General features: G+C 35.4%; 1 protein-coding gene across 22 annotated transcripts in view; it reads left to right on the forward strand.

Moving 5' to 3' along the window:
• Positions 1–10962: 10962 nt before the first annotated feature.
• Positions 10963–25787, forward strand: part of MAP2 (microtubule associated protein 2) — a 303981-nt gene continuing 289156 nt past the window's right edge. For 6 of the 22 annotated variants that reach the window (XM_055290444.2, XM_055290443.2, XM_055290449.2 and 3 more), the window contains exon 1: positions 10966–11217. The gene's annotated coding sequence lies outside the window, so the exon portion shown is untranslated. Of the gene's footprint in view, positions 11218–25787 lie in introns of all 22 variants that reach the window. The other 16 variants (XM_055290437.2, XM_055290439.2, XM_055290438.2 and 13 more) reach the window with 9 other exon arrangements.

Consider the following 25787-nt stretch of genomic DNA (forward strand, 5'->3'; position numbering starts at 1 on the left):
TTTAATAAGCAAATCCTCAGCTGAGCTATAATTTCTCATAGCTTTATAAAACTAAAGTGACCTTAGGTGGCATGTGGTTGAGTCTCCTCATTTGCTAATAAAAATATTGAGGTTCAAAATGGTAGAGAGATGTACCCAAGGTCACACAAGCAGAGAACAGCAAATATGGGCCCTCAGATCTGACTTGAAGTCTGCTGCTCTTAACACTATGCAGTACAACCTCCTCAAAGGCTCACCTACTCTTTGACTCTCTGGGGAGAAGGTTTCATTACTTCCTATATACCAGTAGACTTTTCTCTAATCAGTAGAAATACATTTATTCAGATGGTTTTCTGACTGAGAAACTATCAGAAGGCCTGTCCCTGAGAAAAGGGTATGGTTGTTTATGTACATAATCTTCTGGGCCAAATAAATACAAATCAAGAATTTAGCCTGAAGACAAGACAAGTAATTGTGGAAATCAATATTGGCAGGCTCTTTCTATCTGTGGTTTACTTTTTGGAGTCCAGCACTGTATTAGTCAAGGCTTCTTCAGTTGAAAATGACAGGAATCCAACTACAGCAAGCTTAGAAAAGAAACAAAAATCTATTGGCTTGAAAAATGGCATTTCTACCTTGAGACATAGCAGGATCCATGGAGTCTTTCAAGGGTTCTTTCTCCATCTTTCAGCACTGCTTTTCTACATGGAAGGAAATACAGTCACTGACAACTCTATACCTATACCATCCGATTCACTATTGTTCATATGACATATCTCATGGAAGAAACTCTGATTGGAAATATTTGGGACCCTGGATCAATCACTATACATGATGAGAACAGGTTCTATTATAGAGTTAGCCAGAGTCACATGTCCACCTCTGAGAAAGAGAAGAGAGGCACACATTTTACTAGCATATGGGGAATCATATGAAAAGGATCATTCCTCTAAGGAAGGGATGCTTTGCTGAGGAAAAAAAAAAAAAAATAGTTCACTTCGACACAAAGATCCCTCATTAAACCGGAAGCCTAAACACCTGGAGTCCACTCCTAAAGTTGTTTGACATCCCAGGGCACTGACTCATGCAAACTGTATTTCTTAGGCTACTTTGTCAACTGACTTTCTTCTAGGTTCACCCAATGACAGGGTTTTGAAATACAGGTTAAAGGAGGGCCACAGTATTTCTTTTCACTCTCAGCTTTTGGAGGACCCTCCAGCATTATCTGTCTCCTAGTAAGCATCTCCACTGTGGTCTCGGTTCCCTTAATGTAGCTTGTGCTCCTCATTCCTGGTAAAGCCTCCTCTCTAGCACCCCTAGCCTGAGAGTGGTAGTACTTTCCTACTAGTAACTATCGTCATGTTGCCTCATCATCCCCTAGTTGGCTTTTTAGTCATTTGAGTCCTTTGTAATTTGTTCCCCATATTAAATTCTCTCTATTGAATTACAACATATAGATGCTATTTTTCTGAAAGAACTCTAAGATGTGTGTTGAGAGGAGGCAATCTCCCATATAAGGACCAAGTTCCCCAAAGAGAAAAGCCATTAGAGTTTGGCTGCCTCAGCTAATCTTAAAGTGGAGGAAAAAACAAACAAACAAACAACAACAAAAAAACTAAACAAAAAATGCTGAGGAACACTGTACTTTAAACTATCAGAGAAATAATCTCTTTTTTATTGCTGTTTTTTAGAGACAGTGTCTCACTCTGTCACCCAGGCTGGAGTGCAGTGGTGTAATAATAACTCACTGCACCCTCAAACTTCTGGCTTCAAGCGATCCTCCCTCCTGAGCTGCTGGGATTACAGGTGTGAGCCACCGCTCCTAGCCCTGGAAAATTACTCTCAGTGAGCATCTGCACCTGCATGCCTGGTCATGAATGTCAGCTGCTAACACTGGTAGGATGCCTACTCCTTCCTCCCATCCACATACTGTCTATAATTTCCTAGTCTCCTAAGACCTCCTTCTCAATCAGGCCATCTTCTGAGGAGGAGCGTCAACTCCTCCAACCTCCCAGCTCCTGGGTGTGCCTTGATATTTCCAAACTCACTGCAAGCGTCACTGGCACATGGTATGAAGCAGAGCGGGAGAGGCAGGACACAGAGCACGGGGTGTGACTGGGGAGGCCAGGCTTTCACAGCTTCCTCTGTGACGGTTTCTAATCCTTGCAGGCTCCCATCATTGGGTGTCTTTCCATCTGAAAATGGAGGGAATTAGACCAGCTGCCTAAAACATCAACTCTAACGTTCTAGGTTCTAAGATTCTATGGTTAATTTAAGTGACAGAACCACATTATGGCTGCTGTTTCATCAGCACTGTGAAGACTGTACAAGCCACACCTCAGTATGTTGGCTGACCTTAAAAACACCTTGTCAGTACTTGATATAGACACTTGAAGTAATTCTAAGTTGCATCTTACTTTTCTTACTTACAATAAAATGCTGCTCTCTGATTATGAAGATTCATACTCCTTAGTATAAATGGTAAAGAATCATTTGTTTTCTCAGTTGGTCATTTCACTTTCAAAAGTATTTAAGAGGCAATTTTTTTAAGGGTGATATTTCAAGGTCAACACTTTCCGTGCTTTCTAATTCATTGTATTTGTATCATTCTTCAAAGATCCTTCATATTCATTATCTTTTTAAGCATGAGAGAATTGGGCTGTCATTTTTAGTTCTCATATGACACATGAATACACTGAGAGATTAAGTGAACTGTCTCTAGAGCATACGTCTGGCTATCTAGAATGTAATAATTATAAAGGGAGGGGATCTTTTTTATTAGGGTTGGGGGAAACGTCTGTTTTATTCACTGATATTTCTAATGCTTAGAAGAGTGCCTGACACATAGTAGGTGTCAATAAACATTCGTTGACTCAATAAATGAATGAATCTAATTCGTGACAGAGCTGGGTCTAGAATTCTCTACTCCCTGAGCCATTGCTCCTTTAGTGCTGACAAGAGTTGTTCTATGTTCTCAAGCGCCCCACATTTCCTTTGTCGTTTCTGGATGCACCTGTGGTTGGGTTTGTGAGGCGAGGCCAATGAGCTTTCCTAGTGAGGTGCCACTGGCACCCTCGCCTCATAGCGACACAAGGGAGGGAAGCAGGGGGTCTGTGGAGGTTATTCCCGAGAGACTAAAGCTGCTGCCCCCAATTTGCCAAGGACGCCAGTGAGGAAGGCCCGCCTGTCCCGCCGCCCGGGCACTGGCCTTACTTTGTCGCTGGAGTGGACCAGGGCTCTGGAGAAGGCCCGGGCCAGCGGCTGGGCGGGGCTGTCCGAGGCTCCCACCTCGCGGTCCCCGCCTGGCGGCCGGCGGCTGCGGCAGAAGGCGGGGCGGTCGTGCTCCCCCTCCCGGACACTGCGGCGGTGGCAGCGCCAGCCACGCCGCGGCCGCCCACGGGCTGGCGGAGTCGGGCGGGACCTGCGCGGGGCGGGAAGGAGGGGCCGGGGCGGGGCTGCTGCGCTGGGAGCCGGGTGGGGGCGCCGCTCTCAGTCTGGGGCGGGCGCTCGGGCTGCGCGGGCTCTAGGCAGCAGCAGCAGCAGCAGCAGCATCCTCTCTTCCTTTACTTCCCTTCCGCTTCTTTCTCTTCCTTCTCCTTCTTTTTCCCCCCCTCCCCTTCTTCCCCTAACCCTTCCACCCCTCTCCTTCTTCTCCGGAGGGCGCTAAGTCCGTGAGCGGTGGCAGTTGCGACCGCGGGTGCATCCAGTTTCTGCGCCCAGGTAAGAGACCGTCCCCACCTCTGGCTGTATGTAGGGCGCCTCTCCTTTTGCCTCGGTCTCTGAGTAGAAAGAGATAAGAATGGGGAGGGGTTGTGTCTCGTCCTCTAGGACTCGCAGCAGGCAGTCTGGGAGTTGGCCGAGTGGCCAGCCGTACACCTGGCGGAAGATTCGGGCCTGTCCTCTCCAGGTGTCACTGCGGAGCAGGGGGCCGGACGCTACTGGTACCTGAGCCCTGGCTTCGTAGAAGAGCGAGTGACCTTGTTAGGTACCACTTTGAAACGACTGAAAACTTACGCCAGGTTAGAATACGTGTTTCGAAAGCCAGTATTACCTGAGCTGTGGAAAGAAGGGGAGTGGATTCTACAAAGATAGTGGAAAATAGGAAATCGAGGTAGGGGATTTTTTTGTTCATCCAGCTGCAGAAAACTGCACACTGCCAAGTGAGTGAGTGAGGGAAGCCTTGCCCATTTCAAATCATGTTTCTCTGTAACTCCTTCAGAAATGGCTGGGAGAGGAGGACTGGTATTTATAATTGTAGGAAAATGAAAAATCAATGTCTGGTGGTGTTGGAGGGCGGGGCACGAAGAAATGAGTCTGGTTGAGCTTCCACACAGTCGTTTTTCTTTTTAAACGATGGGGGTGGACCTCTGATCTACAGTACATCTATTCTTTTCTTCTTTTTCTTTTTAAAAGGCTTTTTTGGTGGGGAGAGGAGGACTGCAGTGCTGGCTGCCTTCCTTCCCCCACCTCGTCTTTTGTTTAAGGATGGAAATTTCAAGAAAGAGTGTGTGGGGGGCTAGGAGTGGGGAGCTGTATATTTGGGTGTGTATAGGGGGAAGTGTAGTAAAGGGAATAGAGTCAGAAAAAAAATCCTTGAAAACTGGAAATTAATGTTATTCTGCTTGGCATCGGGGCTTCAGGATTTTGTCAGAAAATAAAAAGCTTTCCTTAGCAACAAACCCGTTTGTGACAATTGCTGTGTGCCATCTGTCGTAAGCCCTTAGCACAATGCTTTCAGGACGTAGACCCTTTAAAACTGAGTCCGGTGTAAAGGGTTTTTGTTTAAATGACTAAACACACAAGTATGCACACAAATGTATAATACACTATATACATGTTACAAAAGGAAATAGGTACTTAAGAGACTGATTTTTTAAAATTGTATTTGAGGGTTTGGAAATTATGTTGTGAATAAAATCTGTAGTGCAAAACAAAAAAATATTGTTGGGTGGTATATAATTTTGGGTGTGAGGCAAAGGGATTGATGACTGTTGGTAAGGAACTAATTTAAATGTTAAAGATATAATTTATTTTAAAATGATCAGTCTAGAAAAGGAAATGATTGCAAACTGAAATTGAGGTTTGCAGCCACAGTGAGGCGATGGAGAACAAAGCCTTTTATGTGAGCCACATTATGCAAAATGTCCCATGCATGAGCTGCAGGTACCAGCCCAGTTCAAAAGCATAGTTCTTTCACTATGTCATTTCACTGTGGACAATTATGATTTTTTTTGGCAGTCAAATAGATTGAATAAATAGAAGCCCTTTAAAATGCTTTTAATTTTATGCCCAAGGAAAAGATTACAGCCTTCCATCAGAATATAACACAAAACAGCCCTTTAACCGGGCAATAGGTGTCTGTATTTTGGTAGAAATCCTTATGAATTTGCAAATCATGGATGTTCCAAAAGCCCCAGCCCCATGCACACAAAGAACCCTTCCTTCAAGAAAAAAGACATTTTTTTCATTCAGTAAGGATTATTATATTTGTGTATGTGTGTTTATGTTGATTTCCTGGTAATTTCATCTGATTATCATAGGTGTACATCTGCATTCATGATTTGTGTATTATCAGAGCCATTGTGGCTTTAGGATCAGTGGTACATGCTGTTTATCTGTGGTTTATTTAATTTTAATTTTTCATATTTTATAGTTTGCTACAATATTATTTAATGTCCAAAGTTTTCTTTTTTTAAACCATAAGTAGAAAATTGCTTAACACACATCTGAAGATCTAAGTAATTTAAAAATAGAGCTACCTTTTATAAAATAATATTTAGTTATATTAATTTTTATTTTATTTGTTTATCTCCTCTCTTTTTTTCCCCCTTTTTTTTTTTTTTTTTTATCAAATAACCTGTTTCTTTATGGCTGCTTTAGTCTTCTATACTGCCATAGCAGGGCCGGTGTTTTCAAGAATTTTGAATTTAGGATTGTTCATTCTCTGCAGCACCTCTCAGGATGACTTGTTTACAGCACCTTCTCAGGGAGGAGAGAGGGAAAGAATGTGCTGAAAGAGCATGACCCAGTGAAACTAGCACAGCCATTACCTCATCCTAGTAGGTACTTCAGATTCATTGAGAGCGCAGGCATCCTCTCAGTGGAAACCAAACACCAGGAGCACACCCATCTGAGGGCAAAAGCCTTTCTCTTCCCATAGCAGCCTCTACTAATGGTGTTCCACTGAGGTTAAAGGGATATTTTCTCTTTTATGTATTCCTTTTCAGGGATCTTGAACTTGGTTAGAAATATGTAGCCAGAAATGAAACTTGGCACAGAATCCTCTAAGCCTGAAGGAATAATTTCATTCCTTTACCCCTTTTGGTTTAAACCAGTTCGCAAATTTTCTAAACATCAGAAGGGAAAAGGAAGAAAAATGTTGGTGTATTTTTGTGTATTTTCATATCACACACACATATTTTGTATTGAATTTTACTAGCAGTTAGACAACAGACTGGACATGCTTTTAACAAATATAGTTGCACTGTTGGCATTTTAAAAAATCATTATTACATTTGCTTATAGGACAATAGGTGCATCCTTCAGTGATTCATTGATGTCCATGTGAGACTGACCATATGAAACTGACTTGGGGATTTTAGTATTCAAGTTGGTAACTCTGATTATTGAATCTTTTCAATACTTAATTTCCTCTTAACAGATTAAGATAAAGAATCTGAAATAACAGTTACAGTAGAAGATAACACCACCCCCAGATCAATACTATCCTCCTTAATGCTAAAAGTAGTCACTTTAGGTAAGTCATTGGTAAATGCAAGAACCTGAAGGTAACAGTTTTGAAACAATCTCAATTTTTTTCTCTCTGTTATAGATTAGTTAAAGATGCTAATAAACTCTTTGAGTCATATCTGATTCTCTCAGATATATCTAGTCTTTTTGCTACTTTAATTATCTCTTTACTATTGCCATTACCTTTATCTACTCAATCTAGACCTTTTCATGTAAGGGCTATATTTTGATCATTTCACCATATTTTCCCTCCCTTCACATCATTCGTTTTAATTTGATATTTGGATGTTAGACTTACTGTTCTCTAGCTATTTTGGTTTCAGTAATGTTACTCTCTTGATACAAATTTGGCCTTTATTTTTCATTAAGGAGAGCACTTATTACCATTTATGTATTTATTCATTATGAGAAACAACTTTTGATATTCTCAGTTTTCAATTGCAGAAAATGATTCTAGGTACCAAAAGTAGTTAAAAGGCTGCAAATTAATATGTAGTACACACAGTCTGTATGGAGGTTTGGGTGGGTGGGTGGGTGGGTGTATAGGAAGATGTGGAATGAAAGCAAATTCTCAGCTATTAAAAGCTGTCCATGTAGGGTAGAGATGAGCCTTTTTGTCTAAGAGGGTGAAGAAGGAATAAATGTTTTGTTTTTCTGTTTCAACATATTTTGTCCCCATCCCTCCCCTGTCATGTCTTTGAACTAAGGCCATGGTGCTTCCTTATAAAAATTATACTGTATGTTTATTGAAAGGAGTTTTACAGTGAATTAGGTGAATTCAGAATTTTAAAATGATGTGAACACAATTAGATGAATTTGTATGAAAACACTTTGAATCTAATCTTTGATCTTTCCTGTTCAAGACATAAACTTTCCTTTGAATGGTAGTACTTTAACTGTAATACATTTTACTTAAACATTTAAGTAAAATTCTATGGAAAGTTAGACAAAATAAAGAGCTCAGGATCCTCTTTCAGTCTATTGTTAAGTTTATATTGTGGAAGTTGGGGAAAGTTTTAGACAATTTGTTTTCCCTTAAAACACACACCAGAGGGAGCAGATTTCTTTTTTCCTTTTTTTTTGCTTTTTGTTATGTTAATGAGCAAATAATTTACTTTTAAGGTCACATACCTTGACTTTTTTCTTTCCTTCTTTTTTTGTCTTCTTTCTTTCCATTCTCCCCTTTCCCTTTTCTTTTTTTCTTCTTTACTTAGATTTCTTCTTTACTCCTTCCTTTCAGTTTGTATTGGCAAAATAAACATTGGTCTTTAGAAAATGAAATTATAGCCTGATATTCTTATTGAAATTTATTTTTCAATATATTTATATTTCTCATTTAACATGAAGTTTTATGCTAACCTCTCCTCCTTCTCAAGGCTCCATCCCTATCTTGGTCCTTTCTTTGAACTTGGCTTTTATATCCCCTAGGCTTCAACAGTTTTTTCCTTGTATACCATTCTTTCATAACGCTTTGTACCTCACAAAGTCCTTTAAAAATCAGAAAGAAAAGTTGCTACCCTACTTCTCTCCATTAGTTTGTATCCAAGTTTATTCAGGTTCCCTTAGGTTATAGGTAGTTGCTCACCTCAATGTGTCCTCATTAGCCTTCTTTGAATTACTTTAAAGACATTTTCAGACAAAAATAATACATGTATACAACGAATTTTTTTAAATAAAAAATTTGGCTAGCCAACTGACTTTTTATTATTTTGTTCATCAGACACTATAAAACATGATTCAACTATTTTTTTTTAACTTAACTAGTAAAGTTAGTATGTGTCAGGCAGTCCATTGTCTTTATGTTAGTTAACTAATTCCACTAATGTATACCTATTAAGTGGAGTATGAACTACTCTATGAGCAATCAGTAAATGTTGAACTAAATTAATTTGATTTTAAGTAAAATATTCCTAATTACATTTCTCTGTATAGCATCATCATTAGCCATCTTAATCTACCTCAAAAATGATCATAAAATACAGTACTTGAATATCATGAGTATATTTCATCGCTTAACTGTCCAGGTCCTTTACAGTTAAAGCAAACTCACAAGTAAATATACAAACTGATTCTATTTGAGACAAAACAATCATTTCAATATGAACTCTTTACATTTATTTAAGTAGTAATGGATTTTAGGTGGCTACTACGTTGCATTATAACAATTTAAAAATGACAACACTGTGTTGTTAATGCATGGTGCTGAAATTATATAATGAATTGGCATGAGAAAGTGTTTATCAGTTTTAGAATGAATAATATGGTATCATTTTGATTGGTATTAAGGGAATTAAATAATGCTCAGCTTTGACCTTTTACTATTTTATTTGAGTATTATACCTCTCAAATTTGTAATTTACTCTTCCCTTAAGAGTTTTACCTTTTTGAGCAAAATAATGTATTAAACAATAGGCTGCCTATTTTTTATTGTTGTTTATATGATGCACTACGTCCTTTTGGCCCACTTTGAAAAACAAGCAAAAAAGTTTTTAGGATTCAGTTATTCATTCTTTTTATCTTAATAGGTCATCTAGTATAGCCAGGAAAATATTTGATTCTTTAATTTGCTACATAAACTTATTTATTGTTTAAACAAAATTTTTAATCTGTAGCATACAATTTCTTTACTTAGTGGATGAGAACATGGAATTATAATACTTGTAACAACTTCTCAGCCTGCTAATTTTGTCCACCTGGTGTTTCACAAGGGCTAACATGATGGTGGCAGTGGTGGTATTTGCGTGTTTGTGTGTAATTACTTTCTAAGATAGAGTTAGACTTTTATATATTTGCTTTTTTCATAGGTGAAATCAATTATTATGCAATCAGTTGATTCCACATGAGAACAATTGGTATTAAATACAATTTAATAGGGAAAACAATGACCAAGTATTTATTAATGAAATCAAATTAGATTAATATTAAAGTATCGCTGTATTTTTCTGTTTGGATTAAGATAGTCCAGATTCCATTGTTCATTATTGAAATCAAATGGTAAAGCTAAATCTTGTGCTCAAAATTAAAGCATCTCCATGTTGATCAAAATGTCCTAAGTTGGAATACTGGCTACTTAAATGTATCTTTTAAGAAGTTCAGGTGACACTGCTTTTACATGGAAAATGCCCTTTATCTTCACTTAAACATCAGAAACCAGGACTGATGGAACTTTTAAGAATTTTGCTGCTAGGAAAACATAAAATATCAAGCATCTACTGAAACCTGAATCTTTTATAAAACAACCAAGTGACTATGATCTAGGATTTATTTAAAAGATCTTTGGCCACTGTATCTCAGACTAAAGTTTTGCCTCATTCAGGATGAAGATTATTATAGAGCACTGAGTGGCCTTTGGTGAAACTGAACAGTTTTTTTCATTTGTTTAAGTTCTTATAGCTTTAAAACTCAGTCACGAATTTCATGCTTTTTCTTCTTTTGTCTTCAGTAGCACCATATTGAGAGTGGTCAATATCAAAATTGGCAGTATGAAGCTTTGTACAATCCTGGACATTCTTACTGCCTTATTTAGTCCCTTCCCAAATGGTATCATGAGGGTATTAATAGGAATCCAAAGTTCTCCATTAAAAAAATGGTATTTAAAATGATAAGCTGATATTTTAATAAAATCTTTTTATTCCTAACATATTTATGATTTATGTAATGGAATAGCTTTTTGTAGCCCTGTTAATTACTGGACTTAGAAGGACTGTGTGTTTACATATCTGGAAATATTTAAAATGCTATTAAATGCATTCTTTTTATAATTAGTTAATTATTTTTTACATTTACAAATGAGAGTTACAAATATATTCTTTATTTCTGTGCCTCTGCCCCATCACTGAAGAGGCATCAATTCTCAAGACTTGCTATTTATATATGAATTAGAGGATGTTTGATGGGGAAAAGAGACTATCAAGAGCAAATGTTGTGAACCTGTGGAGTACATGTAAGTAAACTGGGACAGTGACCATTTAAGTGACTTTCCTTATCTAGTTAGTAGGGGAAGCAGGCCTGAGACTCAGTAATTCGGGCTTAAACTCAGTGCTTGGTAAGAGGTGTCACTGAAGACTCATCTCATTCTGACTGCCATTCCCAATTCTGATTATATTTCTGTTCTCTGAGCTGAGGGTGGAGTGAGGTGGCAGTCATACCTGCCCAACTTTGTGACTCAACTGTGACTTTCACATGGATATAAAAGAGGGAGGGGCTTGGAATTCTAGGGTCATTCCAACCAGCTACATGCCAGCTACACTACTGTAAGCACTGAGACTAAATCTGATCCAGGAAACACTTACAAAGCTACTGCTCCAGGGCCATTCCTGTGGTTTGGATCTCTCAGGATAGTAGTTTAAACTCTGGGGATGTGTGCCCAGACTTGGAAAGCCAATGAACTTTTCTGTGAGCTTGAACTATCCATACTGATGCCTCCAGACTGATTTGAATCTGTGTTTAAACTTGGCTCAACATATAAGGGGAATCCAACAAAAATAGGTAGGTTGAAGCTTTTTTCTCATCTGTAATGCCATTAAATTTTCTTAAAATTGCTTTCCTTTTGCGTTTCCCCCGGATTTAACATTTTTAGCTAAGAGGAAGTGAGCTAGAAAGGCTGTGGGCCTCTGTGTTTGTGCCTGTTTTCCACTTACCTTCCTACTCTTATGTGCCTTCCTGTTTCTCTGCCTACAGTGCTCTATCCCTCTTGGTGGTGGTTGTTGTTGTTTGCTTTTTCCAAGACTGCATATTAAATAAGAATTGGGTGTTGCTGTGGTTCCTGTGTTCAGCAGAGCTTCACCTGCACCCATGCTACTTAAGCTTTCTGGAATCTTTAGTTGACAAATACTTGAAAGCCATGAAAAACATCTTAAAGGAAAGAAATTAAGTAGAAATTGTGCTTAAATATTAAGGAGAAACATATTCCTGGTCACTGAAAACTGAAACCATACCACTATCGGAAGAGTGAAATAATTCTAATGCCACCATTCTGTTAGAAAATTCCATGTAGTATGTCTTAATTCTCTAGATGAACATGTCTAAACATCCATCAGAATCAGAGTGACTGTTTTATCACTGAGTAGATAGAACAGAGTTTCTTATAATTTCCATTGATGAAAAATGGGTTGTGCATATTGTCTTCCTCTAAAGTGTCTTTATGTGGTACAGGGAATAAAACCACCTTAACTGTATATCAAGAGTCAACATATATAAATGCAGATCTCTTAAAGTAAGATATTTCATACTCTTCTTAGTTTATTTTGTTTGGTGGTCTGAAATTTAAATAATCTGTAAAGAATTAAGATAATGCCTTTTAGAACATGATGTTCTTACTTGGGAGGGATTCACTGTCTCTTCTATTTGAATATCAGGCTAGTGTGTCCTTTCTTAGATCATAGCCCATGGTTCATTCATTTATTTATTTAACACATGGTTATTGGGTTCCTAATATTTAGCAGGCACTTTTCTGAATGTGGAGAATATCAGAAGAAACCACATAAATTCCTGTCCTCATGGAGCTAACATTCTAGCAGCAGGAGATATACATTAACAAGTAAAATAATAAATAAACATTTCAGACACAAATAAATGCTGTAGGGAATATACAATAAATATATATAATAGAGCTTGTCTGTGGTGGTATAGGCTGCCTTTGGAGGCATGAGTGATGAGAAGTAGCCAGCCATAGTAGGACCCAGAGGAAAAGCTTTCAAGTGAGAGAGAATAGGCTCAAAGTAGGAAGAAGTTTGGTATATTTGGAAAACAGAAAGACCAATGGCACTGGAGTCCAACGGACATGGTAGAGGATACTGGGACACTTAGCTCAGAACAGAAGGCAGGTACCAGGCCACATTGCTCCTTTTGACCCCGATAAGGAGTTTGTCTTTTATTTAACTTGCACTGCACTGTAATTTTTGAGGTTAAAAGCAGAATTTTTTAAGAATCTCATAAAAGCTTTCAAAGATTAATTATATCTTCTAAATCCCTGTAGATATATCTGTATCTTATTTGCCAATGTGTTAAATCACAAGAGAGAAATAATTTAGAAAATCAAAAATCAATGGTGGAAACAAGTAGACATTTGGTAAGCTGTTCTTATCTAATGCTGTGATGTAAGTCAAACTGTGTCGTTTTTTTTTGGCTATTGGAGAATTACATGCATAATTAATTTTAATCACTTGTAGTCTCTTTGTACCCCAAACCAAGCTTTTCAAAATAATCTAAACAGAAAAGTACAAATTCATGCTTGAGGGAAGTAGTAAAAAAAAAATTCCATTCTCAATATGAATGTGTTCTTTGGCTATTTCCCCACAGCAGATTTAATTGTAAACAAGGTCAGGTGCCAAGCAACAACCAACATTAAATAACAGTGTAACACACATTTTGCTTCTTAGAGACAATAGTCTAAATCTCCTGAGAATTTGGTAAGTGAGCTGATCCAGTTTCATGATAATCTTGAATCATGTATGAGATTAATAAACAGTGTACCTCTTTATGCATATATTGCTTATACTAAAATATTTAATGTACTTTTCAGATATTTATGGACTTAGTGTAATGCTCTATTGAGTTTAGCTTTAAATACAGTTTGCAGAGACTTGATTTATTGTACTTTTGGCATGGTTCAAAGCTGTTTACTTTTTTCCTAAGCATGCCCTCAATAAACAAAATTATTATTTTTTTATTTTTGTCATGGTAGTTACTGGACATTTCCAAAATATCACTTAATTTAGGAGTAGTTAATATTTTTTATTTTATAATGGAGTATTTAATTATTGTTGATTTTTGTTTAAGCCTCTTTCCTTGACTTCTGTTTTATTTTTAGGATTATTTTTATTATGTAAATTACTTTAATGTGGAACCATTCGATATAGGGATCTCCCAGACTTGCAGTTACTGAAATATTAAAAATATGGGACAAGCATGGTTACTCATGCCTATAATCCTAGCATTTTAGGAGTCTGAGGCAAGAGTTCAAGACCAGCCTAAGCAACATAGTCAGACCCCAAATTTACAAAACAATTTTTTTTTTAATTAGCCAGGTGTGCTAGTGCATGTCTGTAGTCCCAGCTACTCAGGAGACTGAAGTGAAAGGATTGCTTGAACTATAGAGTTTAAGGCTGCAGCGAGCTATGATTGTACCACTGCACTCCAGCCTGCATGACAGAGCCAGATCCTCTCTTTCTCTCTCTCTCTGTCTATATATATGTTTTATATATATATATATTTTATATATATAGGTTTTATATATCTATATGTTTTGTATATATATGTTATATATATATATAAAGCAAATCAACAAATAATTCAAATATATTTTAAAGTCTGAATAGTATCCTTGGAATTATATCCAGAATGTGGGCTTTTTAATATTGAGATATTACTAAGCATCAAATATAAATTAAAATATATTTCAAAGGATTAATGAAAGAGCTTTAAAAAGAATCAGAAAAGTAATTAATTTCTTCTATATAGACAACCCTGCTTGTACTATAGAGCATCAAATATACAGCATATTGTTCTCATCTAGTTGACAGTCACTAGAGATAGAAGACATAAAACTGGTATTAAAAATAATATAATTTACAACAAAAAATAATATAAATTACAACAATATGAATGGTAAAAAAAAAGTATGTCTTATAAGTGCTAGCAAATTCAGAGGAGGGAGTGTCATTGCCATGTGCAGAAGTGAAACACATTATGTCGGAAGTAGCATGAGTGTGTGTAGGTCTGGAAAAGCACCTAGATAGGACAAGAGCAATAGCAAAGGCACTGAGGTGACAGTGAGCAAAGCAAACCAGATTGCCTGTAATAGAGGGTTCCTTTTGGAGAACAGTTGCCTGTGTGGGTGGTGCTGGATTTGTTGAGGTCCTTAGTAAGAGATTTGGTTTCATTGTAAGGCCACTGGCATCAATGAAGGATTTCTGACCTGGAAAATGGCATGAGGAATGTGATATATTCAGATTAGCAAGAAAAATTTGGGGAAAGATAGTGGCCTGCCTAGAATTTCTACATATGATGTAGCATAGAGACATCAAACTATTCAGACTGGGAAACTAAGGGACTTCTTTGGAAATTTTGGTTACAGACGTTTTCACATACAATTAAGAAAATATCAACACTAACGAATGGGATTGTGTGATGCTGGTGGAGATGGGTGAGAGTTAGAAGCCATGCAGAAATGTAGTCAGTGAATAATATAGGCTTCTATTTGGGTTATGTCATGTGCATGCCAAATATATATATATATATATATATATATATATATATATATATACACACACACACACACACATATATATACATATATGTGTACATACATATATATATATATATAGACACTGGCCTTGGAAAATAAAGCAAAAGAACAAAGATTAATTTCTATTTAATTCCTTCTAATTTCTAGGCCTTAATGGAAATGGACTTCATGACTTCACAGAATAAGTTAGTAAACACTTCTTGAAAATCAGTTATATGTATGTATATGTATGTTAACAAATTGTCTTTCAGAAGATTACAAACACATTCTTGTTAGATATTTATTTCTAATTTTAAAAATTTTCATTAAGACGTATTAATATTTTTATAGTTAATGTACTGAGGTAGGGATTGACAAGTTATTTTATCAAAGGCCCAGAGAGAAAATTTTTAGGCTTTGTGGGCCATGTATACATTACAATTATTAATTGTAATTAATTAATTAGTAATTGTCTCTATTACAATTACTCAGCTCTGCTGTTGTAGCAAGAAAGAAGCCACAAACAATAAACAGTTCTTATCATGTTCCAATAAAATTTTATTACTAAAAACAAGTGACAGTCCCATTTGACCTTCAGACTGTATTTTGTCAACCCCTGGCATATGTTGTCATGGTTGAACATGAATCCAGAAAATGGCTTTGAAATTATAAAAACCATACTGTTAAAAGATAACAAATATATGAAGACTATATGAAGACAATAGTTAATATATTTCCCTTTATGAAGTCCCATGGATGGAATCTTTAGATTTCTCTCAAGTCAGAGCATGTTAGATACTGGAGACTCTTTCCTAAGCCACTAGCTTGGTTTTGGAATCAGTGTTTGTGACGTTGATTGTGTCTCCATTTTTTTCTTGGCTTCTAGTTATCTCAGAATAAAATCGTGTCCCCCTTCAAGTAACTGTGTAGAATCTTTAGTAGACATTTCATACACTAACATTTTCATGCATCATTTTCTTATGATTTCTCTTTATCCTAATTTTGTTGAATGTTTTTATTAAAAGGTAAAATGTAAATCAAACTACATTCTGTATTTTCATCAGAGATCTACTTTTAATGAAAGTCTGTGACCAGAACAATATTCACTTTTCAGAAAGAAAAGATGGCATGGCCTTTCAATCATATTGTACTATCAAATTAGGACAGATTGCATTGTTCTTGTTCAGTTTTCACAGTTGAAATCATTTTCTCAAAAATAAATTATAACATGTGTGTGAATATGCTGTCGGAGGACATTTGTTAAATCTGTTACCCTTGTACTTAAAAAAAATGGGGTGGATTTGTTGCTTCTGAACCTTTCACTGTTTGTTATCACAAATGTCTTTTAAACAGTTTTTCAACCCTCTCAACTTTAGTGGTCCTGGTAGGAAGATGCTAAGACCCAGATATTTTGTCTTATAAGTGCATGGTCATGAAAATATTCTGAGAATTAGAATTTAGATATGTAAGCACTATTCTGTCTCTCTCCAGAATGCCGCATGAGGTTTTCTCATTCAAACTGAAATCTGGGACTTACAGTATAACTGTGAATTTTGATTTTGTTTTGTTTTACATATTCTCATGTGAAATTGCAGTGTTGCCTTCTAATTTTGATAATAGGTAGATATTGTGGATACATTGGAATTAGAATTAAATAATTGGCCTAATTTTAACTGTCCTATTAAATCAATAGTGAGATTGTTTGACTCTTCCAGAAATGACATGATGGGCAAGAGAGCTCCTCGTGTGACCATTAGCCTGAAAACAAAAAGTTACTAATTAGCTGCGACTTGATCATGATTCTTAGACATAATCAATGGGAGTGTCAAGGGAAATGGCAATATTCTTCTTTAAAAGTTAAGAAAAATAGAAGAATACTATACAAAAATACATGTTAGAAAGTTCTTGGTTGTCAGATAGTTAGTGGTTTGTTCCCCCTTATCAGGAAGAAGAATACTATACAAAAATACATGTTAGAAAGTTCTTGGTTGTCAGATAGTTAGTTTTTGTTCCCCCTTATCAGGACTTGTCTTTGAGATAAGTTGTTCCCCTGTAATCATCTTGCATTGTTTAGAGTCACAGAGAATTAGATATGTAACAAGTTGCATTTCAACCAGATGTGGAACATAGACAACACATTGAGTGATGAGCCATAGGTATAGTCAGAACCAGATTTCAACAAATATTATTGCCTAGGTGCAATTGCAAGGAAAGTACAATAGGCATGAGACTGTACTATTGTTATGGTAGTGAAATATATAAAGTATCTCAAATATTAGCAAGAGGTTAGATTAAGCTAAGTTAGTCAAAATGAAAAGATGGTGTTGTACTTTGTTAAAGTGAGTTCAATTTTATTTTCCCATGGCAAAGAAAAAAATTCATATTTTATTATAGAGATCAGATACTTACGGAAACAGTCTGTAGATAAGGATGTAGATGTAAATGGGGTATGAATATTTAACCTTGAGAATATTATTTTTATTATTTTAAAATAATTATTTCAAGGTAAAAATTGCTTAGGGTTCCTGTATTATGCTGGGTTATTTTTTGCATTACAAAATATTTCAAAAACATAAGAGCAGCCACTGGAAACTTTGTGATGAATTAAATATTCATGACTTTATATCTTGTGATTAAAACATAGTTTATTGTGTAAATAACTCCATCGATTTTATTCAGTATACTTTTTCTGGGAATATAATTAGGAAAAGACGTTGAACAATTGCAGTTGCCTTTCTCAAAATATTATGCACCTTCTTAAACCTGCAGAGAAGGTTCTATATGTCTATGGAGAATCTACTCTTACCATTGAGCTGAGTAGCCCTGGTTTAGGCCAAGGCACATCTGGAAAATGCTTTTCCATAGAAAAATACTATTGGCTTAAACAGAGTGGCACCACTTATTCATGCCATTTCTGGACTCATGTCAGCATCCTCAGGATGGAATGAAAAGTAACCTTATGATGACACAGCTCTCTGGTGGTCAGTTTTGCTGTTACATATCGTCTTCATAAAATCTAGGTATACATATATTCAAAACACAGACAATATTTCAAATTTTGGGATAACTATATTGTTATTTATAATATAATCTAATAATAGAATAAAATAGACCTCCTGTTGGAAAAATCCATACCAACTCTAATAAAAGTTTCATTTTGCTCTTAAAAATAACATACTGATTTTTATTCGGTTGCCATTTAACTGCATAAAAATTTGTAAGTTAAACATTTGAAGTTATACAAGAACAGTATAATGCCTCCTCATTGATGGTATATAAATAAAGTTTCTTCTCTATTTCTGAGGTTGGAGAGAATAAAATGGAGAACAAAGAGGGGTATCATATGGTGATCGCTTTGTGTAACTCCAGTTTGACTGAATGCTGTTATTTCTGTGTACCCACATTGCTGCTCTGTTTTGTCATTTATAGGATTATACATTTGATTACCTAATTCCATGACTACATGTGATTGCTAACGTCCACATTTATTAATACCTATACTTCTTCGAACAAGATGCCTAATATGTGTGTGTGTATAAACGTGTACATATATATAATTTACAAAGGACAACTTTGCATGGACTCATAAAGGAAGTGCTGAAAAAAAATCTAAGTTGAAACTAAACTATGACTTTCTTGGCCCTTGTTTCAGTATTTTTAAGGTGAGGATAGTTACTAAAGATCTCTTGAGTTTTTTGTTTTATTTTTGCTTCACATCTAAGAATCTGGAAGTCAAATTAAGGCTATCTTTTAGGGCAAAGACTTACTGTTTCTCAGGAAGTGAGAGAGAGTGAACAAAATACTCTATATGCCACAATTATAGCTCCATAGAAAAAGGCAATGTCAACAGGTTTACCATACATAAGAGATGCTGATCACTTATCGGTCACATTAGCCATTTGAGAACGGTCAGAAAGTAAGCAACTGTCACCCTTTATAAAATTGTATAAAGTTTATAAAATTTGAAGTCGATGTTACATTATCCCAGTGCTTGGTACTGGGATATACAACATGAATAGATATAGACAAAGCACTGAATTTATCTGGAGGAGAATGTAAATAAAATAACATCTTACTGACCCTTATTTATTTTATGGTTTTATTGTCCACACAATAACTTTAAAAAACATGATAAGTTACAAACTGTTCTATTACACTTTTTAGATTTATCACTCTATATCATTGTATAGGCCACATAATTTTTATGGAATAGTTCACTTTTTAAATATTTATCCTTGAAACATTCACTAATTTCAGTTTTGAAGTAGTGTGCAAGACACCATAGTCACTACATAATTTTTGTTTCCTTGTTTGTATAGTATCTGCAATGTTTTATTCTCTTATTCATCATGATATCCCAGTTGTGTCTACGAAGGGAATGGTCAATAAGTATTTTTGAGTAAATGAATGAATAGTTTTAGAGACACAAGCTTAGCATCCCAAAAGATTTAACAAAACTTGTTTCATCCTATACCAAAAAGGAAATGGTGACTACTTTTGGAGAAAATAAGATTTGAAAGAATCAACACTGTCTGTTTCTCTTAAAAAGAAAAAGAAACCTCATTCATTTGTCTAAAATATCCAATTTTTGCCTTTGACACAGAAATTCTTATAACATCACCCTCTTATTGAGTCCTTGAGAAAGTCATTTGACCCTCTAGGCCTTAGTTTTCTAATAAAATAAGGGGATAAATTTGTCTCCAAGACTGCTTCTGTTTCATGGTTAATTGGAAGAACATTACATTAATTCACACTTTTACACAAATCAGTCATCTTAGCTACCTGTTTGCTCAACAAAGACTGCAGTGGTTGGAATGCTGAACAGGTAAGTGCTTTTGGTTTGTTTGTTTTAATTAGGGAAATCTGAATGTCGTAAAGAAAGGTTGGAATTATAAGGCACCTTTCAGAGGAAACAAATCTATCCATAGTGAACACTTACTTTATATTCAGCAAGTGTTTATTAAGAACACAGTTTCCTACTGCGATGAGCCATGTTAGCAGTACAAAGTAAAAGACAATCCCACATCCTTGCCCTCCTGAATCTGTTACCCAGTTGAAGTCAGCCATCTCACATCCTTTTGGCAACTAAACAGACTATAAATAAATGCTTATCGTATCACTAATTTACATTTTTAAAAGTTCTTGGGGGAGGAAACATACATGTGATACACTTAAATAAGAGCCCAGTCGTAATTATAGTTGTGTGCTAAAATCATCATTTATGGTCATGTATAAAAATGATGATTCTAATACATAACCATGTAAATAACGATACAAGTAATCAGAGCTGCTGGAAAGATGAGACTGAGACAAAGCTTTGGGAAAAGACACAACTTTACATTCTTTGTAGATTATATTCACCCTTCCCGTAGCTGGTGTGGATTTTTAAAAGAATAAAAAATCTTTTTGAAAAAAAATAATTTGCAATAGAAAGGAAACAAGGTTGTTTTTCTTCACTAATGTACATAATACCACATTTTATTTCTTTGGGCAGTTAAGTCTTAAAACAATTCATCAGGCGTATGGATAAAACATTACTCATAAATCCTTTAAATTTTTTGTTATATACAGATGATCTACAAATGTCTATTTAAATTCTCTGAGAATGTCTTCCACTTCAAATGTAAGTCCTTTGGAGGACTTGATGCTTTGGAAAAGAAGGGAAAAAGGAGGTATCCCCAAAGGATTTATTGTACTGCTTTTCGAAGTGGAGGCCAGCTGTTTTTGGAACTAGAATTAAAATGTAAATTATCAAAGGGAAATAGTGAGAGCCATTCCTTTTAAACAATGCCCAGTGCAATCAGAGTAAGAAAAGGATTTAGGGAGATTTCCTACTATGCACAAGTCACGAATGATGAAGTGAAAGTCTGGGAGGGAAGTGATTTGCAAGGAACTAAGTGAACACAACCCACTGATTGTTTAGGACACTTAGAAGTTGAATTAATCGAGGAACAGACCGTCAGTTCTGCTGGGCCTGAATCCAAATCACAAGGTAACTGTGCGTGGAACTTAGGAAGTCACTACATTAGTACTATAGCAGGACTGTAAATGGAACTACAGTGCTGGCATGAGTTGCATTTCAATTCATGTGGTTTTTGAATCAAAACAGAGGTCTTTTAGCACAATGCAGTCAGTCAGTGCCACATGGGAACAAAACAGAAAGATTATACATGTTTCCTCAGGATCGTCTATATTAATTATTGGACAAACACCCATAAAAGCTTTTAAATTTGAGGATTTTCACAAATAAATTAGTTTTTATTATGTTTTTCTACAAATTTAAGTGCTTCAGAAAGGCCCAAATGTTCTAACCAGGGCTACATACATAGAGTATACTCATTTAACTATTTCTATTAAGTCCTAATATTTAATGTCAATCAGATGTCATAGTTATGTGATGAGGAAATAAAATGTTGATGAGGAAAGGAAAAATGTAGATATATTGATTTGTAATTGGTTTTTACACAAGTAAACCACTAAGTTGAGGGAGCAAAATAACTTTAACCTTAAAAATTTGGGGGGTCTAGGGGCCCCCAAGACATTGATCAATGATTTTGCCTTTTTGTATGGGCTGGTGAACAATTTCTATAGTGTCCAAATGACTAAAGATCAGATTGCAGTTAATGACTGAAATAATAAGAGATTTTATTAGCAAATAAATGTTTAATTATCAGCTTAAATTTTGGCATTATCTCCTCATCCTCTACCTCCAGTATTTTATTAAGGTCCCTGACTCTTCTTTCTGTTTACACTTTCACTGGATGATCTTTTCCATTGTCCAATATTTAACAACCATTTGTATTCTGACTACTTCCTAATCTGTATCTCCAGTTTGGGAATCTTCCCTGAGAGTCAGGCTCATATATCCAACTGCCTGCCAGGTGGCTTCACTGGTGTTCTGCAGGCACCTGAAACTCAACATGTTCATAATGAAACTTATTTCAACATCCACCCTTACATTCCTCTTAGAGTCCCCATTTTAGGTCATGGAACTATTCCAAGTCAGAAATGAAAAGACATCCTAGACTCCTAAATATATATTTCTTTCAAATTTTTCTCCTTTCATCTCTATTGTCACTGAATTTGTTTTTCATCTTTCATCTGAAATATAGCATTTGATTTTCTTGCCTCCAAACTTTTCCCATTAAATTCGCTATTTATATGAGCCAGCGTAATTGATCTTTCTTAACTGCATATTTAACCAAATCACTCCTCTGTTTAAAATCTTTCCTCCAGTATTAATATAGCATATAAAACCATGCAAATCTGGAAGCATGCTATCTCGTCAATCTTACTTTCAGCCACTCCCTTCCTGTATTTTTGGCCTCAGAAATACCAATCTACTGTAGTCGCCACACATTACTTGCTCTGTTCTTCCCATTATAGGTTTTTTTTTTCTCCTTGGCTAGCTGCTTTTAATCTTTCAAAACCAGCTCAGTTTTTGTATTTCTATCCCACTGGCTATTTATACTTCTTGCAGGAAGTAACCATCATATTCATTTTTGTAAATCCAGTTTCTAGCAGAGTGCCTGGCATATACTATGTACTGAATAATTATTTGTATAATCAAACGACAGTGCAGGTTCACAGTTCTGTTTAGCTTTTGCTAGTGATTGTCTACTGCACTGTTTCCCTCTACAGAGCTAACATCAGTCAAATGCTTTAGTATAACAAATATTTTTATCATACTTCTTGATGTATGCTACCAGCCTCTTCAACACCCACTCCCAAAAAACACTTGTTCCATTATTACACCCTATCCTGGTTAAACTAAAGACTCAACCTCAGTTTCTTCACTTCAGCCATGGGGATAGTTTATTTTCCAAAGTTTTGTGAGAGTTAACTGATGGAGAGCTTATGTGAACATGGAAGCATGGTGTCAGGCACACATCATTGGAGTTGAGTAAATATTCAGTGAATTTTCATAAAACCTGAAGACTCGACATTTTCTAAAATGTTTCAACACTGTCATTGGAAAATAAAGATGATGAACAGCTGCTCATAGGAAAGAGGTGAGCTAAAACTTTAATCTACTAGAGGAGGCTACTATGGGGCTCAGTTTCCACACTTGTCATCACTTTGGATTCTTTACACTCAGCAAACCTCCAAGCAAAACCAGTTTTAGGAATATATTATTCAAGTACTGAGAAAGAATTTTAACATTTCCTTTGTATAATAGTTAAGTATTTTGTTTCAGTTTTAGAGATTTTCATAAGGTCAATAGAGATGTCTGTATGCTTGAAATCTATATTGTTTTGCTCAGGTTAATTTAATTTAGTGGCAATAAATGATTTACCAAGCACATTAACCATTAACACCAGCAAAGTAGTCAGAAGTTTAAGACATCTGTCTCAAGTTAATGCAGGAAATTAGAACCCCCATGTTTAATTCTTTCTCGGGGACTAAAATTTGAAATGTATGTGTCTCTCTAGTTCAATATTTCTTGTCTTTGCTCAAGGATTAATTATATTACTCAGTCTCAATGAATAAGGAAATTAATAATTCATGCCTAAATATTACATAAGTGAACATTTTTGTTGTACTAATTAGAATCTTGTAATTAAAAGTCTTGTATGACAAGTACATGGGACTGTCAGCTGAAATAACCATACATTCCAATTAGATTCAGTAAGTCAGTATCATTTATGGGGAGGAAGCCTATTTGTCTAAAATTAGAACCTGGGCTGGGCTGATATTTTGAATCAAAATCTGAAGTGAATTTTGGTTGCAGTTTAGTAAAATTACTTTAAGATATTTTGTCAGAGGGAAAATGAAAATTAAAGTAAAATTCAAACCTCATTATAGTAATTACTAAAGGAGTATGTAAGTTAATTGTTTAACTTGAAATTTAATTATAATGACTATTTTTATTTTTCAAACTGAGTCATCGTTGAAGCTTAGTTTGCTATTCAATCATGTATTCTTTGAGGAAATTTGAAAGACACTTGGTTTCTTGATTAAAAGTTCTTATCGGGAGCAATTTTTAAAAATAGTATGTTTTTAAAATTTTAAAGTACTTTATAAAATCTCACACTTTCAAAAAGAAATATTTGATTGTCACGTATGACAAAGCTTAAGTCAAGCTTTTTTGTGATGATGTGTTACCATCACTACTCTGACAGACATGGTTTTTTTTGTTTGTTTGTATGCTACATTGTTTTTGCCCGATTCTATAATCAATAAATTTCCTAAGGACTATTTAGTTGTAATTCTCTTGAAATTAAAAAATAATATATATGGATCACTCAGATTTTGATTTAGAATCAATGAGAATATTCATATTGTGATACCTTAACACATAAGTATCTAATTAGCTCCAAAACGGCTTCCACATTTAAGTAATATTAAAAATTGCTAACAAAGCCTAATCCTATTCAAATACTTCCAATGGGCAATAGGGACACTACAGTTATTTTGCCTTCATGCTCTCAAGAGAGAGGTTTATGTTCACCTTTATTTTTGTAAACTGACTCCGTGATATGCACAATGTCATTCTCTGTTGAGGTAATGGTGAAAGTGAATATCACTGAAAGCAAAAGCTACATTATAATTATTATGCAGAATAGATTGACAAGAGTATGGTTTCAGTGTTTGGGTTTTCTTAAAACCCTAAAGCTATGTGGCACAGGTTTTTCAGCAGAGAAGTTGCAACACATTTAAAACATATAGCCAGAAATGTGGGTGGAGACAAGAAAAGTTGGTGCTCTTGTTTCTTATGGAAAAGCAAAAATCACTCAGAACACAAGATCCTTCTGGGCACATAAATAATCTGTATTAAGAGTAAGATGTCATTTTTATGTAACATCTTAACTATGGTGACTTATTAAATATGATCAAGAAAATCATGTTCTACCAACGGGACTGAACTTGAGAATAACAATCAGAAGCATTGGCAAACCATTCGAACACCCACATCTTCCAAGAAAATTACTCATAATAGCAATTTGCATTGAGGTATTAGGCAGCATGTTTTAATAATATGTGGACTCAAACTCAACAAGAAAATATAGCAGTTCTTTTCTTTTTGTCCACAGACCATAAAACATACCATAACCTAAATGAACAAAAAGCCACATGTTTTTTGACAATCAAAACCTAAGTACCTACACTTCCTGCCCATTATAGAATACCATAAAAAAATCAATGTTCCATCACAAGATTTATCTGCAAGAACCCAAACAATAGGTATTAAAAAGAAAATATTTGGATTTTGGGGGTAGTTGTTTAACATTGTTCAATTTAATGCCATAATATGGTCATAAGCTTGATGTGTTTTCAGAAAAAAAAGTAAAATTATTTAAGAAAAGTGTCAGTTTCATATAGTTTCTTACTTTTTTTAATCAATCATATTTCTATTGACTAGTAAACCTCAAACACATACATTGCTAAATGTGGTTCTGGCTTATCATACCTGGTTTCTTTGGAGACATATAGACCTTTAGTCAACAATTTGACTGTAGTTATGTCCAGAGTTCTGCCTTGGAATTTTTCCTTCTTTGACCTAGCTTTAATATTACATTGTATATTTCATCCTTTCCATTGAAAAAGAAAGATCCCAAGAGTAGCTTGCATTTATTTTTCACCCTCCAAACCCCGACATCACCAATCTCAGTTCTGGAAGAAAATAGAACCACTGCATTAAATTACTTTGGAAAAGTTGGGTATTTAATGACTAAAAATGAAACAGACTGTACATTTTAAAATGTAGAAAATTTTTGATTTAGAGGCTTAACCTAGAACTGCCTAGACATGAATGAGCCAAGGAAAAAAAATTATGGTAATACCAAAAGCATTTAAAATTACATTATTAAAATAGGTGGAGGGAAATGAG

This window comes from Symphalangus syndactylus, chromosome 8 (assembly GCF_028878055.3).
Source record: "Symphalangus syndactylus isolate Jambi chromosome 8, NHGRI_mSymSyn1-v2.1_pri, whole genome shotgun sequence".
Lineage (NCBI taxonomy): Eukaryota > Metazoa > Chordata > Mammalia > Primates > Hylobatidae > Symphalangus > Symphalangus syndactylus.